Here is a 7,600-nt window from a genome sequence, read left to right on the forward strand (position 1 = left end):
TTATCCCAGTCTGAGGTTTATCTTCTCATTCTCTTGATGTTGTCTTTCCTAGAATATAAGTTTTTAATTTTAATTAAATCTAGCTAATTGATTTATTTTTCATGGACCAAGCCTTTAGTGTTTTATCTAAAAAGTTACCACCATACCCAAGGTTCTCTAGGTTTTGTCCTGTGTTATATTCAAGAAATTTATACTTCTGTGTTTCATATTTAGGTCTATGATCCATTTTTGAGTTGTTTTTTTTTTTTTTTTTTTGGAAGGTATAAGGTCTGGTTCTAGATTTTTTTTCTTTTTTCTCTCTCTCTCTCTCTTTTTTTTTTTTTAAATTTAGATGTCCAGTTGTTCCTGCACCATTAGTTGAAGACTAACTTTGCTCCATTATATTGTTTTTGCTCTTTTGTCAGAAATCAGTTGACTATATTTGGGGGAGGTCTACTTCCAGGCTTCCTAGTATATTCCACTGATCTTTTTGTCTATAGTTTCACCAATACCACACTCCATCTTGATTACTATGGCATTATAGTAATTTCTGAGATAGAATTGTGTCAGTTCTCCAACTTTGTTCCTTTCCTTCAATATCGTGTTGACCATTAGACTCTTTGGCCTCTTTATGTAAACTTTATCAGTTTGTTGATATCCACAATGTAATTTTCTCAAATTTTTACAGGAATTGCATTGAATCTATAGATCAAATTGGGAAGAAATGGCATTATAGCAATATTGAGCCTTCCTACTCATAAATATATTTATCTATTTATTTAGTCCTTTAATTTCATTCATCAGTCTTGTAGTTTTCTCAGATCTCATACATATTTTTGCCAGATTGATACCTAAGTATTTCATATTTTTGGCTGCTTATGCAAATGATATTCTGTTTTTAATTTGAAGTTACATTTTTTTTTGTTTCTGGTACAAAGAACATCCATTGACTTTTATATGTTAATATTGTATTAAAATATTTATAATTTGTCTTGAGACTTCTACTTTAATCGATATGTTATTTAGAAGTATGTTGCTTAATCTCCATGTTTTTTGGGGTTTTCCAGCTGTGTTTCTCCTACTGATTTCCAGTTTAATTCCTTTGTGGTCTGAAAATAAAAATTGTATTATTTCTATTATCTTAAATGTGTGAAGGTGTTTTATGGCTCAGAATGTGGTCTATATTGGAAATGCTCCATGTGAGCTTGAGAAGAATTTATATTCTTCTGTAGTTGGATGAAGTACTTTATACATGTCAATTATATCCAGTTGATTGATGGTGTTGTTGCATTCAACTATGTTTTTACTGATTTTCTACCTGCCAGATCTGTCCATTTGTGATGGAGGGGTATTGAAGTCTCTAACTTAGATATGGATTCATCTGTTTCTTTTTGAAGTCCCATTAGTTTTTGCCTCATGTGTTTTGATGGTCTACTATTAGACACATACACAGTTAGGACTGTTATGTCTTCATATAGAATGAAGCTCTTATCACTATGTAATGCTTTGTCATTATTCCTGGTAATATTTTAGCTCTGAATTCTGTTCTACTTGAAATTGATATAGCTACTCTAGTTTTTCTTTTTTAAAAAAATAGTATTAGCATAGTATATCTTTATCCATGCCTTTGCTTTTAATTCCTATGAGTCATTATATTTCAATTGGGCTTCTTATAAACACTACATACATAGGTCTTATTTTGTGATAGACTCTGAAAATCCCTCTTTTCATTGATACATTTAGGCCATTGACATTCCAAGTGATTATTGATGTAATTGGATTGATATCTACTGTATTTCTTACTATTTCCTATTTGTTGCCCTTATTTTCATTCTTATTTTTGTTCTCCATTATTTTTTCTGACTTCTGTGGTTTTAAGTATACATTTTATTATTCCATTTTTCTCTCCTTTCTTAGCATGTCACTTATATAGTTGACCCTTGAACAATATGGGGTTAGAGATGCCATACCTCCTCCCCTCCCCTGAGCAATCAGAAATTCATATATAACTTTTGACTCCTCCAAACAACCACTGAGAGTCTGCTATTGGCTGGAAACCTTATGATAATAAAAATAGTCCATTAATACATATTTTATGTTAAATATATTATAGACTATATTCTTACAACAAAGTAAACTAGAAAAAGAAAATGTTATTAAGAAAACCATTAGGGGAGATAACCTGGGTGGCTCAGCGGTTTTTGCGTCTGCCTTTGGCCCAGGGCGCGATCCTGGGGTCCCGGGATTGGGTTCCGCGTCTGGCTCCCGGCGGAGCCTGCTTCTCCCTCTGCCTGTGTCTCTGCCTCTCTCTCTCTCTCTCTCTCTCTCTATGTCTATGTCTATCATAAATAAATAGAAATAAATTAAAAAAAAGAAAACCATTAGGAAGAAATTTATATTTGCAGTACTGTAAAATATCCATGTATAAGTGAACCTGTGCAGTTCAAACTCATTGTTCTTCAAGGGTCAGCCGCACTTAGTGTATTTTTTTTTATTTTTTTATTTTTTTGAAAATCTTTTATTGGAGACAGGATGTAGTTTTTATTGGTGAGTAAAGATGGGGCAGTGCTAAAAACTTCAGGAATGCAGGGGTTGCCACTTCTCTAAGACCATGATTAGAATGTATTTGGCCCCATAGCCAACCAAGATAAGCTGCTTTTCAGCCACTGTGTCTTCAAATCCATCCATGTTAAACTTGGTGCAGCCTCACTTCTAACAGCCAGGTAACTTGAATTTTGCCCTGCATTGGATCTCAGTCTTGTTTTGTCGTGTGGAACTGATGAATCTGATGGATTAGCTAATGTGGAGCCTGGCCACTGTGCCCTCCACATACCTGTCTGAGGCTTAACTGAGGACAACTTTAAACATAAACGTTCAGTGGAAAGTCTGTCTCCATGTTCTTAGCGTGATGCACACGTGCAATGGAATTGTGTACACTACTGAGGAAACTTTTGTTTGCAGTCATTGCACATCTGGGAAAAGAGCATGTTTGGCTTAATTGGCTGTAGTTTTTTTGCTATTGTTTTTTTACTTTTTTTTAGTGTTTTTCCTAGAGTTTGCAATATACATTTTATAGTCTAATCCAAGTCCACTTTTAAATAATGCAATACACATCATAAGCTGTGTGAGTACCTTGTAATAACAAAATAATCCTAACTTCTTCTCCTGTCCCTTGTATCATTGTCATTCATTTCACTTTTACATAAACTTTTTTTTTTTTTTTACATAAACTTATATAATCAAATACATTTTGGTATTATTTAATTAACACACTGTTATCTGATCAATTAATGATAAGAAAAACACTTTTTAACATTTTAACCTTACCAATAATTCTGTGATGCTATTTCTTTCTTTACATTGATCTAAGTTTCTGACCTATGTATTTTTTTTTTCTTCTCTAAAGAATTTATTTTAACATTTCTTGCAAGACAAGTCTACTGGCAATAAGTTCCCTCAATCTTTGAGAAAATTTCTCCTTTTTTTTTTTCACTTTTGAAGAATAATATCTAGGGTGGTAGTCCTTTTTTCCTATACTTCAGTTGTTGGGTACCATTCTGATATGCATTCCACTGTAGGTAAGGTGTTTGTTTTTCCCCATGGCATTTTCAGGATTATTTCTATGTATCTGATTTCTTGTAGTTTGAAATGAAATTCCCATATGCAGTTTTTGAGGGGCATTTATCCTGCTTAATAATTTGAGATTCCTGGGTCTGTGGTTTTGTGTTTGATATTAATTTGGGGAAGTTCTCAGACATTATCATTTTGCATATTCAGGTTTTTTTTGGGGGGGGGGGAGTTTGCTTTTTTCTTCTCTTTCTAGTAGTCCCATAATGTGTATGCTACATATTTTGTATTTGTCCCACTGTCCTTGGATAATCTGTTTTGTTTTGTTTTTCAGTCTTTATTCCCTTTGCTTTTAGTTTTTGATATATCCTCTAGCTCAGAGATTTTTTCTTTAGCCATGTCCTGTATACTAAAAAGCCCATCAAAGGAAGCAAACCATAAAAAAACTTTTAACTATAGAGAATGAAGTGAGGGTTGATACTGGGGAGGTGTGTGTGAGAGTGGGCTAAATGGGTGATGGGTATTAGGGAGGGCACTTGTAATAATGAGCACCTGATTCATGTATAAGTAATGAATCACTAAATTCTCCTCCTGAAACCAATATTACACTACATGTTAACTCACTAGAATTTAAATAAAAATTGAAAAAAAAGGCATTCTCATAGTTGTTTTATCTACCTCTCTGTTTTTTAACCTGTTTTTAATTATAGTATAGTTAGCATACAATATTATATTACTTTCAAGTGTACACCATAGCAATTCAACATTTATATATATATTATGGAATGCTCACCACAAAGCGTAGTTCCCATACAAAGTTGTTACAATAATACTGACTATATTTCCTAAACTATACATTCCTCAGACTTATTTTCTAACTGGAATTTTGTACCTCTTAATCCACTTCACTGATTCTGCCTATCCCTCCTCCCTCTGGCAATCACCAGTTCTCTAAATTTATAAGTCCACTTTTTAATTTTTTTTATTTTTTATTTTCCTCATACAAGTGAAATCATATAGTATTTGTCTTTCTCTGGCTGACTTATTTCACTCAGCATAACACCCTTTAGGTCAATCCATGTTGTTGCAATTGGCAATATTTCTTTCTTTTTATGTCTGAGTAATATTCCAGTGTGTGTGTGTGTGTGGGTGTGTGTGTGTGCATGTGCATCTTCTGTATCCACTCATCTATCGATGGACACTTACCCTTACCTTGGCTATTGTAAATAATTCTGCAATATATTGCATTCCTATACACTAATCAGCCAACTAGCAGAAAGAGACATCAAAAAAGAATCCCACTTACAGAATTACATCAAAAATTACCTGGGATTAAATTTAATCAAGGAGTTTGAAGACCTGTGCTCTGAAACTTATAAGACATTGATGTGATAAAATAAATGGAAAGATATTTCACAATTGTTTTAAATTCTTGGTTTTATAATTCCAACATTTCTTCTGTGTTTCTGGTGCTTGTTCTGCCTTTTCAAGTGCTATTTTTTTTTCCTGATAGTGGGACATGGTGTACTGGATAAAGGAACTGCTATAAACAGACCTTTCGTAATGTGGTATGAGGTATGATGGGAGGAGAAGTGTTGTATTGTGCTATGATTTGGTCTCTGTTGTTGAGTCTATGCCTTTGGACTATGAAACAACAAATGTTTGTCACTAGTTTGGTTTTTGTTTTTGTTTTTCTTATCTGTTTTGTCTCAAGTTAAGTAAGACAGGATGGCTAAAAAGGGTACAGACTGGATATTCCCTTTTGCCAGATCAGTTAGGCTATGGTCATATCACAACAAGTTAGGTTCCAGTTAATTGGCTTCTCCTGAGAGCAGGCCTTGTTAAGAACACACTGCAAAGATATTACAGAGTTCACAGGTACACCATAGCCAATTTCTCCTATATTAATATTTTTCATTAACATAATATATTTAAAAATGTATATGACATTTTTCACAGTATCAGTGCATTATTATTATACCAAGTTCACTCTATTCACATTTCCTCAGTTTTTACTAAAGAGACTTTTACTGCTCTAGGATACCATCTAAGAGAAATATTACATTTATTCATCATCTGTAGGTTTCTACTAGCTGTAACAGTTCATCTGTCTGAGTTCCAGGTCTTGATGACCTTGACAATTTTGAGGATTATTGGTCAGGTATTTTGTAAAATGTTCCTTATTTGTGTGTGTGTGTGGGGGGGGCTGGTGGTTCATGATTGCACATGGGGTAATGCATTCATGGGAGTCAGACCACAGAGATAATGTGCCATTCCCACCATTTCATATCAAGGATGTGTATTCTCAAGATGACTCATTACTATTGATATAACATTGAGAGTTGGATTTTCTACATAAATTATTTTGAATATTTTTCCACAAGAGTTTCACCTATCTATTATTTATGTATTTAATCATGTGCTTATATCAGTATTCATGAATATTTATTTTATATTTTGTGTTATAATCCAATAATTATGTATTTTCTTCCTCAGATTATCCCAAATGTGTCCTCTGGGAGCTATTTTAGTTGATTCTTGTCTGTCCTTTAATATGTCCATACTCCCATTTGTATATGGGTGTTTAGCACTTTCCTACTTTCTTGCATTTTAAAACCCATCTTATATATTTCCTGGTCCTGGAATTAAGGATTTATCCAAGGAACTCTAGTTTCTTTTAATGGAGATTATTATTAAAAATTAAGATCTGGGCATTAAGTGTGCTCTCATGTTGTTTTCTGGCTTTGTTTGGTTTTCTGGCTTTGTTTGGTTTCCCCTTGGATCCCATACTTTCATTCTGTGCTCTTTTCTTCATCTTCAAGTACATATTTTAGAAGTTCCCTGAGTTTGTTGGTGCTAGATTTTAACATTCTTAGCCTTTGTTTATTTTTAAATTATTTTATTTTGGGGGTAGCACCCAGGTGGCTCAGTTAGTTAAGCATCTGCCTTCAGCTCAAGTCATGATCCCAGGGTCCTGAGATTGAGCCCTACATCAGGCTCCCTGCTCCCTCTGTATGCTTGCTCTCTCTCTCTTTCTCTTGCTCAAATAAATAAATAAATCTTAAAAATTAATTTTCATCAATCTTGAAAAAATAATTACAAAAATACAGATTTTGTTTCATGGCATAATCATTTTTATACATGAAATTACTTTTTTATAATTATGTATTTTTAATTGAACATCATTAAGTAATTTTATGGCTTACATTGTTTTGTGATGTAGCTGAAGTATTTGATTTTAGACTTTAAAGTAGAGATTATTTTTTTCACTGTACAACTCATGTTACGAAAGATATTTCTCAATTACCTAAGTCTAAGTCAAGCTACCTACACATGAATAAACTCAAAAGAGCAACATATTTCTCCTTCTTCATGATTTAATATCATAGACACACACAATAAGGACTATGATAATTTCAGATGAGAAGATGTTGACCTATGAATTCTCTTTCCAACCATAGTCATATCCATGGGTCATGATCCATACTCTTTCTTCCCCCCTCTTCTCATTCCATGTTTATTCCAACATTCCAATTGCAGTATACTGTATCTTTGTAAAATGTTTCAAAGACTTTTGAAAAGACCAATCTCTATATTCTTTAGGCTGAGTTTCATATATAGCTATGACTTAAATTGACTAAGTTATTAATTAATGTTCTAAATTACAAATGCCAAGTTTAGGTTTATATATTATGCCATTATGCTGATTGTGTTAAAAAATAGAATTGGAGTGATTAGAGAGGCAGGAAATTAGTTCAGATGAAGGATGAATCCCTGAAAAGGGAAACTTAGTGTTGTGCCATGTTTTAAATTTGTTTTTAAGAAAGAACTGTTAGAACTTCTACTAATACATGTAACTTAAGTGAGATGATAAAGACAAAGTAGAGAATCAGTCTAAACTAATCATTTAGCTAATGTATCTCTGCTCAGCAGCTATCCAAAGATATGAATCTTCTTCTTGATAGACATATGAACAGAAAATAGATTTAGGAGTAATAAATGTAGTGTTGGTTCTTGATGAGATAACCTAGGAATACTACACAGGATTCTTTTA

The 7,600-nt window shown here is 33.1% G+C and overlaps 1 pseudogene; it reads right to left on the reverse strand.

Moving 5' to 3' along the window:
• Positions 1 to 2,863: 2,863 nt before the first annotated feature.
• On the reverse strand, positions 2,864 to 2,987 carry LOC140601986 (small nucleolar RNA SNORA70; annotated as a pseudogene).
• Positions 2,988 to 7,600: the final 4,613 nt, after the last annotated feature.

The sequence above is a fragment of the Canis lupus genome, chromosome 12 (assembly GCF_048164855.1).
Source record: "Canis lupus baileyi chromosome 12, mCanLup2.hap1, whole genome shotgun sequence".
Lineage (NCBI taxonomy): Eukaryota > Metazoa > Chordata > Mammalia > Carnivora > Canidae > Canis > Canis lupus.